The sequence below is a fragment of the Lepus europaeus genome, chromosome 11 (genome assembly GCF_033115175.1).
Source record: "Lepus europaeus isolate LE1 chromosome 11, mLepTim1.pri, whole genome shotgun sequence".
Taxonomy (NCBI): Eukaryota; Metazoa; Chordata; class Mammalia; order Lagomorpha; family Leporidae; genus Lepus; species Lepus europaeus.
The window spans coordinates 80,662,000-80,675,852 of record NC_084837.1 but is presented as its reverse complement, the minus strand read 5'-3'; the positions used below and the strand labels follow the sequence as shown (position 1 = coordinate 80,675,852).

General features: G+C 40.8%; 1 protein-coding gene and 1 non-coding gene across 11 annotated transcripts in view; both read right to left on the bottom strand.

Annotated features, from left to right (window-relative positions):
• RNF111 (ring finger protein 111) overlaps nucleotides 1-13,853 on the bottom strand; it is a 142,857-nt gene that overhangs the window by 63,657 nt on the left and 65,347 nt on the right. The gene's annotated exons all lie outside the window — the stretch shown is intronic.
• LOC133770777 (U1 spliceosomal RNA) lies at nucleotides 3,297-3,459 on the bottom strand. The gene has a single exon (XR_009867471.1). It is a non-coding gene; the product is annotated as a U1 spliceosomal RNA (small nuclear RNA).

Here is a 13,853-nt window from a genome sequence, read left to right as displayed (position 1 = left end):
TACCAGAAAAGGGCAACATTTGCTTATCATGAGAGTGTTTGGAGAAAGTTAGCCAGAACTTTAGCACAAAAAAGCTCAGAAAAGGTTCATCAGAGTTTTCCTCCACCATGACAAAGCTCCTGTTCATTCTTCTTATCAAACAAGGTCAATTTTGCCAGTTTCATTGAAAAAGCATTAGGCATCTACCTTACATTTCTTTTTTTGGCTCCTTCTGACTTTTTTGTTTCCTATCTTGAAAGAAAATCTTTAAGGGGCAACCATTTTTCTTCAGTTGATAATGAAAAAAAATTTAAAAAAAAAAAAAAAGAAGAAGAAGAAATAAAATGCGCTAAATTTCCAGAACTTCAGTTCTTTAAGGATCAACTAAATGGCTGGTATCATCACTTACAAACATATACTGAACTTGATGGAGTCTATGTTGAGAAATGAAGATTATATTTCTATCTTTTAATTACATTTGTTGTGTTCGCTTCGGCAGCATATATACTAATTCCATTTGTTCCATGAGCCTTTTGAATTTCCTATATATAACCTGAACATGAAAAACCTTGACAGGTTAGCAAAACCTCACAAAAACCAAAATGAGCAAAAGATCTTAACAGAGACATCTCAAAATATGTAAAATGACCAATAAATACATGAAAAAAATTTTAATATATTTTTCTTTCAATAGCTTAAATCATCAGAGAAATACAAGTAAAACCACGCTAAGATAGCACTATATACCCAAAGATTAAAACTAAAAAGACTGGCCGGCGCCGTGGCTCAACAGGCTAATCCTCCGCCTTGCGGTGCCGGCACACCGGGTTCTAGTCCCGGTCGGGGCACCAGATTCTGTCCCGGTTGCCCCTCTTCCAGGCCAGCTCTCTGCTATGGCCCAGGAGTGCAGTGGAGGATGGCCCAAGTCATTGGGCCCTGCACCCCCATGGGAGACCAGGAGAAGCACCTGGCTCCTGCCTTCGGATCAGCGCGGTGTGCCAGCCACAGCGGCCATTGGAGGGCGAACCAACAGCAAAGGAAGACCTTTCTCTCTGTCTCTCTCTCTCTCACTGTCCACTCTGCCTGTCAAAAAAAAAAAAAAAACTAAAAAGACCAAAACCAGGGCCAGCGCTGTGGAGTAGCAGGTAAAGCCACCGTCTGCAACACCAGCATCCCATATAGGTGGCCAGTTTGAGTACTGGCTGCTCAACTTCCCATCCAACTCCCTGTTAATGTGCCTAGGAAAGCAGTGAAAATGGCCCAAGTACTTCAGCCCAGTACCCACATGGCAGAACTGGAAGAACTGGAAGAAACTCCCAATTCCTGGCTTCAATCTGGCCCTGCCCTCCCCATTGTGGCCACTTGGGGAGTGAACCAGCAGATGGAAGATCTTTCATTCTGTGTCTCCCTCTCTATATAAATCTGCCTTTCAAATAAATAAAACTAATCTTAAAAACAAAAGACAAAAACCACCAATGTTTACTAGGATGTGGCACAACAGGAACTCCACATACAATTTTTTTTATAGAATCTAATATAGTTACATACATGGAACAACAATACAGTAATTCCATGCCAATGTTTGAAAATATGTATATAAAACAGCATTTAGCCTAGAATTTAAGACAGCCACTTGCCATTTCTGCCTCCAGCTTCTTGCTGATACAGACCCTGAGAGGCAGCCATGATAACTCAGGTAAGGAAGTTCCTGCCACCCATGTGGGAAACTAGAATTAAATTCTAGACCCTGGCAACAACCCTCAGCCAGCCCCAGCTGTTGTGGGAATATCAGGAGAGAACCAGCAGAGAGGAGCCCTCTCTGTGTCTGTCTTCCTCTGAAAACAAACTTACAGGAATACATGAATGTTCACGGTTTCATTCAGAAGAGCCAAATCACCAAGTAAAGAAAGGATAAAAAAGTTATTGTATACTATATAGCTACAATGGTATAACAAACAGCAACAATAACAAAGGAGGAACTAGAGATTATCAGTATGGAGGTATCTCAGAACATCATGCTAAGAAAATTTTAGAAGAAAATTTTAGATACAAAGTATCAGTATGATCCCATTTAGACCAAGTTCTAGAACAATGTTGCTCTACAAGGGATATGGGAAACAAGGGACTAGGAAGAAGCATGAGAGTGCTTTATGAGAAAACTTTTGTTACATGCCATCATCATGATATAGATAACAAACATGTATGCATTTGACAAAACTTACAGAATGGCTCAATTAAGATTTGCTTATTTTACTGTAGTAAAATTTACTTTAAAATAAACAATGGTCATTTCACTATAATGTGAGTGAACTAGTGGGTACAAGACCTTTCTCTGTCTTTCCCTCTCTCTGTAACTGTATTTTTTATTTTTGACAGGCAGAGTGGACAGTGAGAGAGAGAGAGACAGAGAGAAAGGTCTTCCTTTTTCCGTTGGTTCACCCCCAAGTGGCCACTATGGCCGGTGCACTGCACCGATCCGAAGCCAGGAGCCAGGCACTTCCTCCTAGTCTCCCATGTGGGTGCAGGGCCCAAACACTTGGGCCATCCTCCACTGCCTTCCTGGGCCACAGCAGAGAGCTGGACTGGAAGAGGAGCAACCAGGACAGAATCCAGTGCCCCAACCGGGACTAGAACCCGGGGTGCTGGCACCGCAGGCGGAGGATTAGCCAAGTGAGCCGCAGCGCCGGCCTATAACTGTACTTCTAAAATAAATAAAATCTTTTCAAAAATAAAGAAATGTGATAAAGCAAAAACAGCAAGTTGTTAATTATAAATCTGGATGGTGGGTGGGTGCTGTGACATACTAGGCTAAGTCTCCACCTGCAGCGCTGGCATTCTGCATGAGTACTGGTTCGGGTCCAGGCTGCTCCTCTTCCAATCCAGCTCGTTGCGTATGGCCTGGGAAAGCAGTGGAAGATGGCCCAAGTGCTTGGGCTCCTGCACCCATGTGGGAGACCTAGAAGAAGCTCCTGGCTCCTGGCTTTGGACCAGCCCAGCTCAGGCAGTTGCGACCATTTGGAGAGTGAATCAGTGGAAGAAAGACTTTTCTCTCTGTCTCTCCCTGTCTATAAATGTAACTCTCAAATAAATAAATCTTTAAAAAAAAAAACAAAAAAACTAGTGGCAAGGAGATGGGCATTACTGTACAATTCAACTTCCAGCTTCTGCTTGCCACCCATGTGGAAGATCCAGATGAAGGTTTAGGTTCCTAGCTTTGGCCTGGTCTAGTCCTGGTTGTTGCAGGCATTTGGGGAGTGAACCAGCAAATAGAGAGATTTCTCTCTCCCCTCACCCTGTCTTCCCCCCCCCCGCCCCGCCAGGGGAGAGCGGGCATGCAGTCCCCCACTACCACAAATTCTGCAGTTGAGTTTCCCACATTTGGGGAAATCGCAGGGGTCAGCACTTCCGCAGTGCAATGGAGAGCCTCGCCCTGGGAGAACCACCTGCCTGATCATGGTGTCTCCCGTGCCAGGTAAGTATCATCCTGTCTTTTAAATAGATAAAACTGTATTTTTTTAAAAAAGGGGGGGGAGAGGGGAGGAGGAGGCGGTGGCGGCGGCTAACTTTTAAGAGATGGCAGATGTCCTGAGGACCAGGATCTAATGTGGGGAGCAAAACTGCCCAAGGAAATAATCTCTCCTTGAATGAGGTCCAATAAAATTAGACAAAATTTGTTTTTGCTCCACAGATATGGCTATATCAGTAAAGATGTATAACTCAGAGAATATTAATAAGTACATTCTAAAGAAAGAGAACACAAGTTTTAAGAGAAAAACCAGGTAGAATTATTGATATTTCAGGGACTGAAGGTAAAGGCATATTGCAAATAGGTACTAGGGAGAACACTTCTGGATAGACATCCTACTCATAAAATAAATGCATCTACATAAAGATAAAAATAACAAACTGTGTAGGAGATTATGTTTGCCATTCTGCTCACTGAATATAGGCCCAGAATGAACACAAAATGGAAGATAAACTTTTACTATTGTCTAGTTGATCTCACTTCCCATGTGCCTCTTATGATACAAGCATCTTGCTGAGCTGTCAGATTCTAATGTTTAAAGTCATTTATTTTTCCCACTTCACATACCATACATACAAACTTACTATTTCATCTGATGTTTAACAATGAAAATATGATTTGTTCCAATACTGAAGGAAAAATAGTGTGTGTTGGACTTTCAGAGACTGACCATATTTTATGGGTAACTTTAGGGATTTCCAAAGCTTTCTTGTGACTAAATGCCATTTTTGCCTTTCTTGGGTCAGGGTAGTCAAACAGTGAAATGAAAATTCTTGTGGCAAGGAACAAAAATATCAAGTTACTGATATCAGAACATCAGCTTGATAAAATCAAGGCTATACTATCCTATAGTTTGATGTCAGTCCCTTTATTAAATAAATCTTTTCTTGCTTTGGGTGTTTGTTTTATTTATTTCTGCTACTACTCACTGCTCATAGTGATAAGACTGTCAAGACACTAACCATCCCTAGAGAATTTCACATTCTAGATAAAAACAGTACTTCTAATAGAGAATTTGGTATATTTAAGTCTAGTCCACACACATTTACTTACATATTTTTTCCTATCATCAGAATTTTTGTTACAGTACACATACACCATGATTCCTCCAGTTGGAGATAATCAGATAAAGAGGAAACTAAGGATGAAACTAAGGTGACAGGAAAGAAAAAAAAAGTATTTTAAATTGAAGCTTGTTAAAAATCAAGGAAGATAACTAAAAAAAAAAGCACACCCAGGCCATAAAACTGCTCATCCAAAATTGCTCCCTGGCAAGAAAACATGCAATCACACTGAAAGAAAATGGGTTTATCTAACAGTCTCAAAGAAGGTTTCACAAAGATAAGCTCAGCTACGGTAAGAAAGATAAATGCAAGTTGGGTCATCCAAGCACTGGGATCAGGACAGGACCCAGAAATGTCACCCAGACCGCAGAAATTAATTTTATTTTAGCTTATTAATATTACAGAAGCTACAATATCACTGATAACACATTAGCTATCATCTTTTTTAAAGATAATTTATTTATTTATTTGAAGGCAGAGTAAGGAGAGAAAGAGAGATTGAGAGATCTTCCACCTGCTAGTTTGCTCCCCAAATGGCCACAACAGGTCAGGTTTGGATCAGGCCAAAACTCCATCCTGGTTTCCCACATGAGTGGCAGGAGCTTGTACAAATACCCAAGCCACATTCTACTGCCTTCACAGGCACATTAGCAGGGAGCTGGATGGAAAGCATAGTCATCATTACTCAATACAGAATGCAGATTTATTGCAAGCAGTGGCTTAACCAGATACACCAGAATAATGGCCCCAGCTATAATTTATTCTTCTCACTTGGTAATATTTATTGAAAGTCTGTTATGTTCTCAGCACTGGGATCAACCATGAACAGGTTATAGAAAGTTTCTCCTATCATGGAGATTACATGCAAATAAGGACAAATTTTCAAGATAATTTCAGACACAAATATGTGCTATAAGGAAAATAAAACAAATGGTAAAGACTGAATATCAAAAGACCCCTCTGTAAGAAGATAAAAGACTTGAATCATGAGAAGGAACAAGCCACCAATCAAGTTACACTCTTCTAGATAGAGTATTCCTGGCAAATTAAAAATAAGCAAAGACCATGTGACAATAAGCTCTTAAATGTGTAAAGAACAGAAAGAAGGGTAGTAAGAAGGGAAGGGAAATGGCATGCAATGCAGCTGATCAGGGGTAGCCCAGGGCCATACCAGGTTAAGATGTGTGAGGAACTGTTTGCCATGTTTTTATTTCATTTCATCCTTACTAAAAACTATTGTCTCCAGAGAAATGAGATTGCACAAGGTAAGTGACTTGCCTAAGGCCTGACACCAAAGCCTGGATCTTAATACCTAAAGAAACTGATGCTTTTGATCTCTCCCAAAAAACGAATTTATACTTATGAGGGTTTTCTCTCAGAACTTCCGTGGCCAATAACTGCTAGAAGAAAGTACTACAAAAGCCAGAAGGGACAGCTACTGATTGTGGGAGAAAACCTCACAGTTTAAGAGGGGCCAGCTCTGTGGCAGAGCACGTAAAGCCACCGCCTGCAGTGCCAGCATCCCCTATGTGCGTCAGTTCAAGTCTCACTGCTCTACTTCTGATCCAGCTCTCTGCTATGGCCTGGGAAAGCAGTAGAAGATGGTCCAAGTCCTCGGGCCCCTTTTCCCACATGGGAGACCCAGAGGAAGTTCCTGGCTCCTTGGCTTCAGACCAGCGCAGCTCTGGCCATTGTGGCCGGTTGGGGTGTGCACCAGCAGATGGAAAATCTCCCTCTCTCTGTCTCTCCTTCTCTATGTAACTCTTTCAAATAGATAAATGAACTAAAAAAAAAAAAAAAAAAAAAAAAAAAAAAAAAAAGACGTTTAAGAGCTGCTGGAGTAGGCATCTGGCACAGCATTTAAGATCCCACTGAAAAAAAAGATGCCACTGAGGACACCCGCACTCCATACTGAAACACCCAGGTTTGAGTCCCAGCTCTCCCTCAAACTCCAGCTTCCTGCTAATGAGTACTCTGGGAGGCAGCATGTGATGGCTCAAGTACTTACATCCCTGCCACCCATCTGGAAGATCAGAATGGAGTTTCTGGCTCCCAGATTTTACCTGGCCCACCCCTGGGTATCACATGCATTTTGGGAGATATCCAGAGGATGGACTATCTCTTTCTGCATATCTCGCTATCTTCCTGCCTTTCACATAAGTAAAAAATAAAATCTACTGCTCTTGTTTGCACATTACATAGATCTTTCATGTAATGCACTGGTCATCTGAAAAATATCTATTGAGTTATAAACATCTTCCAAACACTGACACATTTCATTCTACAACAGCAAAAAAAAAAAAAAAAAAAAAAAAAATGTATGTTAGTATCATCACCAATCTCATCACAAAAGTCCTGGGAAGCTGCCAAGCTCATAGTGGCAAATATAAATTTTTCAAAATTCTAATTTTTGCTTGAAAGCCTGAATTTTGTCATGCCAATAAATTGTCTTGCTTTCCCAGAAGTGACAGGATCATTTCATTTATTTTTGAGAAAACATACACAAATACCCAAGTTTACATAACTGTAATTTGCCATTCTTCCAAGTAAAAATAGTATTCCATGAAAAAACTGACTGGTTTGCTAGTTCAGGTCACAACTCAATCACAAGTTCCTTCCCTTATGACATGTATCATACCCTGGTAAGCAGAAGTGCCATGTAACATCCTTCCCATTTTCACACATGGAATATTGAAACATATGTTCAGGTGTCAAGATTAACAAAATTAGCATTTTTTTCCTGCTTCATAAAGGACATTCTTAAGTGAAACTGGCATTTTTTAAAATAAGTATTTATTTATTTGAGAGGGAGAGTTAGAGAGGGAGAGACAGAGAAAAGTCTTCCATCTGCTGGTTCTCTCCCCAAATGGCCGCAATGGCCACAGAGCTGGGCTGATCCCCCAGGAGTTTCTTCTGGGTATCCCACATGAGTTCAGGGGCCCAAGCACTTGGAACATCCTCTGCTGCTTTCCCAGGCCATAGCAGGGAGCTGGATCAGAAGTGGACTTGAACTGGGGCCCATATGGAATGCTGGCGCCACAAGTGTAGGCTTAATCTTCCATGCTACAGAAAAAATGGGCATTTTTAAACAGAAATAATGAAAAATTTAATTACTATTAAAGCAGTTTTGCCACTATTTTAATTCATGCTGCAGTGTCAGCAATTCTATGCAGCCACTTTTGAACCATCAGTGCAAATGTCAACTAATGTTGACATTAGTTACATAGCAAATAAGGACCTAGTACTACTGTGAAATAGTTTCAACCTGGCAGACCTCCTGAAACATTTAAAGACCCTTCCCCCAGGAGTTTGCTGCTGGGACTCGTGTTGTGGTGTGGTATGTTAAGCCTCCACTTGTGACACCAGCAACCCATGTCACTGCAACAGTTTGAATCCCAGCTGCTCTGCTTCCCATCCAGCTCCCTGCTACTACACCTGGGGAAGCAGAAGAGCCCTTGTCACCCATATGGCTCCTGGCTTCAGCTGTTACAGTCTCTGAGGAATGAACCAATGGCTGGAAGATCTCTTTCTCTGTCTTTCCCTTCCTTTCTAACTTTGCTTTTCAAATAAATAAATCTTACCCAAAAAAGCTCATTGCCCACACTAAGACCCACTGTTCTAAACATACATACAAAACAGTAAGAAGAGATAAATCTCTAGGGGAAAGAATTGAGCAGTAAGACAAGATGGCAAGGAATCTTATTTTTCCCTATGTATCCTTTGTACTTTGCGAATTTGGTACCTTTTCTAATACTTTCACCTTTAAAAAAATTAATTGTTTAAAAAAGCAAGATAGGGGCAGTGCTGTAGCATAGCAGGTAAAATCACTGCCTGTAGTGCTGGCATCCCATATGGACACTGTTTCAAGTCCTGGCTGCTCCACTTCTGATGCAGCTTTCTGCTGTGGCCTGGGAAAGCAGTAGAAGATGGCCCAAGTCCTTGGGACCATGCACCCACGTGGGAAGACACAGAAGCTCCTGGCTCCGGATTGGCGTACCTCTGGCCATTGTGGCCAGTTGGGAAGTGAACCAGCAGATGGAAGACCTCCTTCCCTCCCTCCCTCCCCCTCCTGCTCCCTCTCTCTCTCTTCCTCTCCTCCTTCTGTGTAACTCTGATTTCCAAATACATAAATAAATCTTAAAAAAGAAAGAGAGAGAGAGAGAGAAAGAAAGAAATGGGAGCAGGTGCTTAACGATCAAGATGCTTATACTCCCAGGGCTGGTGTTGTGGTGTAGTGGGTTAAGTTACCACCAGTAGTGCCAGTGTCCAATATGGGCACAGGTTCCAATCCCGATTGCTCCACTTCTGATCCAGCTTCCTGTTAATGCACCTGGGAAAACACTAGAGGATGGCCCAAATGTTTGGGTCCCAGCACTCGTGTAGGAGATCCAGAAGAAGCTCCTGGCTCCAGCCTAGCACAACCCCGGACAGTGTAGCCTTTTGGGGAGTGAATCACTGGATGGAAGATTTTCCTTCTTTCTCTTTAACTCTGCCTTTCAAATAAAATAAAAGATCTTAAAAAAAAAAAAAAAAAAAAAAACAAACAAACAGATGCTCGTATCCCATATTGTAGTACCAAGGTCTGGGACCCAGCTCTGGCTTCTGATTTCAACATCTTGCTAATGTGTACCATGGGAGGCAATGTTGATGATTCAATAACTGGATTCTTGCCACCCATACAAGAGATCTGGAATGAGATCTATGATCTCGGCTTAGTCTCCAGCTCAGTTTCAGCCACCATAAACATATGGGGATTGAAGGAGTAGCTAGGCATATTCTTTCTCTTAAATGAAAAAATAATAAAAATAAAATTGAAAAAATAAAGCAAATACTCATGCATAACAGGTAACAGAATGGCTATGACACATATCAAGATGGACCAGTAACTACCTGGGATAATGTGCTAATGAGTTTCTACCATACATGAAAATTTTGTATCGTAATTTTTAAAAATCCATTTTAAAAGCTAGTTCAAAAGCAACAATTTCCTTAAGATCAGAAAGTTTGATTACTCGATTAAACATTTAAGTGTGTAAACCTTAGTTAAAAAGAAAATAAAGTTAAGGGGCCAGCATTATGGGGTAGCTGGCAAAGCAGCAGCCTGTGACACCAGCATTCCAGATGGGTGCCAGTTTGTGTCCCAGCTGCTCCCTGCTTCTGATCTAGCTCCCTGCTAATGGCCTGTGAAAAGCAGGAGAAGATGGCCTGAGTAATTGGGCCCCTGCATCCCACATGGGAGACCTGGAGGAAACTCCTGGCTTCAGCCTGGCCATGTAGTCATCTGGGGAGTGAACCAATGGTTGAAACATCAATCTCTCTCTGTGTCACTGTTGCTGTCACCATACCTCCCTCTAATTCTGACTTTCTAAACAAATAACGAATCTTTTATCCAAAAAGTAAAGTGCTTAAACCTTATATATACACACACAGTAAAATAACCTTTTTTTCCTTCTATTTGGTTTAAATGACAATTAAGCCCGCATCAGAACATAACCCATTAATTATTTGAAAAACAGCACAGAAGAATAAAATAGTCACCAAATGATAAATATAACAAAATGGTCGAATCTTTTGTGATTACTGCATAAACAAAATCCTCAGAGAAGTATAAACCTACTATCAAAATCTGACTTAAATTTCATTTCTCAGAGGATATCCTGATCCAAGAAATATAAATAAATAAATATAAATAAATAAATAAATAAAATAAATAAATATAAATAAATAAAAATATAACTCAAAAGCAAACTGAAATGCTGAATAAAAGAAACCAGGGTTCCTTGGACAATAGCTAATTCCAGTACTGAGACATTAAAGATGCAAACTGAGCTTGAAACATCTTGTTGTGCCAGAATATTTAAGTCTAATCTAGTTTTTGACAAAGGTATCTCAAAATGACAGGAGCCAGCATGGAGAGGGTCCTTCTGGAAAAATCTAGGACAATCAGAGCATCAAAATAAAGGCAGTAATGGATAATAACTATAAAAGAGAGGCTATGACTTCATACTGATAAGAGAGATAAAAGGATGCCTCTCCCTTACAAGAGAATGCCTACTGATGGAGATGGAATAGTTGTGGAGTTAGAAAACAACCATTCTGCATCCATTAAAGATCAGCATAGGCAAGTATCATTAATGGACATTACATGTTTAGTGGAGGTTCGAACACCTTCAAACCTCACAAAACAAATAACAGAATTATTGATAGCGGGGATGGGGAACATCCAGACCACGGGCTGAATAAAGACCACAAAATTATTTGGTCTGCCCTGCCAAGGCAACCACAGGTGGGACTTGAAATTCCATAAATTTATAGCAGGATCATTTTTAAGTGGGTAATTTGTATGGCCCACAAATGATGTTATAAATATCCAAGGGCCTGGTGTTGTGGCATAGCAGGTTAAGCCATCTGCAGTGTCAGCTTCCCATACTGGCACTGGTTTTGAGTCCCAGTTGCTCCACTTCCAACCCAGCTCCCTGCTAATGCACGTGGGAAAACAGCGGAAGATGGACCAAATGCTTGGGCCCCTGCAACCAAAGCGGGAGACCTGGATGAAGTTCTTAGCTCCTGGCTTCACTCTGGCCCAGCCCTGGCCATTGCAGCCATTTGAGGAGTGAATCAGAGGATGAAGACCTCTCTCTCTCTCTCTCTCTCTTTCTCTCTCTCTCTTCCCTTTTCTCTAACTCTGCCTTTCAAACAAATCTTTAAAAATAAATACATTTCCAAATGGCCCTTTGCAGATAAAAGCTTCCCTACCCATCACTCCAATGCAACAGTTACCAACACTGTGTCAAATTTGCTCCAACTATCTCCTCTCCCATGCAACTGTTTTTGCTCTAGCATGTATCTTTTTAAAATTTATCTGAAAGGTGGAATGGGAGGTATAGAGGAGGCAGGAAGAGGGAAGGAAACAGAATGGGCTAGATCAATCTCCCATCTGCTGGTTCACTTCTGATGCCTGGGCTGCACCAGGCTAAAGCCAGGAGCCCACCAAGTGGGAAGCAGGGACCCAAGTCCTCAAGCCATAATCTTCTGCCTCCCAGGGAGCACATTAGCAGGAAGTTGGATGGAAACAACCAAAGGTGGGACTTGATCCCAGCAGTACAATATGGGATGTGGGTGTCCTAAGTGGTGGTTCAACCTGCTGTGTCTCAACCCCTATCCTTGCTCTAAGATATTTTTGAACAGATAACCATATATCTACCATTTCTCTTCCTCATTTCTTAGTCTCCCTCTCTGAAAAGTATGGCATTTCCTTACATAAATTTAATGCCATTATTGTCCCTATCAAAAACATAATTTAATTCTCAGTATTATCTATGGCCCATCCACATTCAGACTCCTTCCAAGTGTTTCAAAAATGACTTTTTACAGTTGATTTGACTAAGTTGGTATTTAAACAAGGACAATGTGTATTAGGTTGCTACACATAAAGTATTTTTAATCTTTCTATTGACATCATCAGTAATTATCAAATGCCTGGTAGACAAACCAATTAATTTACTCTTGTAGTTTCTCCAAAATCAAACCGGATCTAATGCATTTGCTGCTACCCATAGCACTCTTCCTCCAGACTATCCCTGTGACTGATTCTTTGTAGTCACTGAGATCACAAATCAAATTATGACCTCTAAAAAGAAGCTCTCTCCAACCACTCTATCTACAGTAGAACCTCACTTCCACTCATTCTCTTATTACATGGTCTTATTTTTTCACAGCATTTCCCACTATCTGAAATTATTCTATTTACTATCTGTTTCCCCCAAACACTCCTCCCACTCCATGTTTTCCCCCCCCCACTCTATGAAGGAAGAATGCCTTTTTCACTGAAGACAAATGACAACGCCTAGAAGACATTCAATAAATACTGTCACTAATAATAACATAGTACCTGTATTTAAAATATGTAAGCTCAAGGGCCAGCATTATAGCACAGTGGATTAAATCCCTGCTTGCAACTCCAGCATCCCATATACCATCAGATAAGGAGCTAGCTTGATCCAATTCCCTGCTAATATGCATGGGAAAGCAGTAGAAGATGGACCATATACTTGGGCCCTTGTCAGCCACTTGGTAGACCTAGATGGGAGTTTCTGGCTCCTGACTTCAGCCTGGCCACTGCATGGATTTGGGGTGTAAACCAGAGGAAACCATCTCTTTCTCTATCCCCCCCACCACTGACAATCTGCCTTTCAAATATAATAAATAAGTAAGGGGCAGGCACTGTGGTGCAGTGGATTAATTAGCCACCTCCAATGGTGGCATCCCATATCAGAGGGCTGGTTCAAGTCCTGGCTGCTCTGCTTCCAACCCAGCTCCCATATAATGCATCTGAGAAGCCAGTGGAAGATGGCTTAAGTACTTCAACCTCTGCCATCCACGTGGCAGACACGGATGGAGTTTCAGGCTCCTAGTTTGGGCCTTGCACAGACCCAACCGTTTTGGTCACTTGGGGGAATGAACCAATAGATGGAAGATCTCCCTCTCTGTCTCTCCCTGTCACTCTGCATTTCAAATATGTAACTTAAAAATAAAAAATAAACTCAGCTAAGTATTTGTTCTTAAACATTTGTAACTTACTCCTCATCTAATGATATAAACTGAAGAACTGTAGAAATCTGGGCCAGCTGTTACCAACAATCTGCAGGATGTAGGAAAGAAAGTATAAGTCAATAAAATATAATTCTTAACTTTAGCTGAACAATAATTACAGGCTTCTGAAAGAAAACTTATTCAGGATGATGTAGAGAACATTATCAAGAGTAATAAAAAGTTTCATTTGTAGTACCATCTTGGAGTTATTAAAGCACAATGCATCAATGGAACACCAACATTACCTGGAAAAAGAAGCATGGCTTTATCATTTCTTTTGCACATACATATACATATGTGCACGTATGTATTATGTATAAATGATGAAAGAATTCATACTCTCAGTACAGCATTTCTTTCTGGAGATCTGATCATAATGAAAATAATAATGAATAATGAAAACACCTAACTAAAAATAGAAAGCACTAAATTTGGGCCCTAACATAAACCAGTGGTATCTATGCTACACTTCTCATTTTAACAGCTGAGAGAGAATATGAAGACCAGAAAGGGTTAACAATAAATTCACAGATCCAATGTACAGCAAGAAAGCTAGAACTAAAATCCAGATCTCTGATCTCTAGCCCTATGCTCTTTCATATAATACTGCAACAGAATGCTAATGGTAAGTTATAGGGGCATATATAATTATGACACAGAAACCCCTCTAACAAAAAAACAAAAGGAGTGTC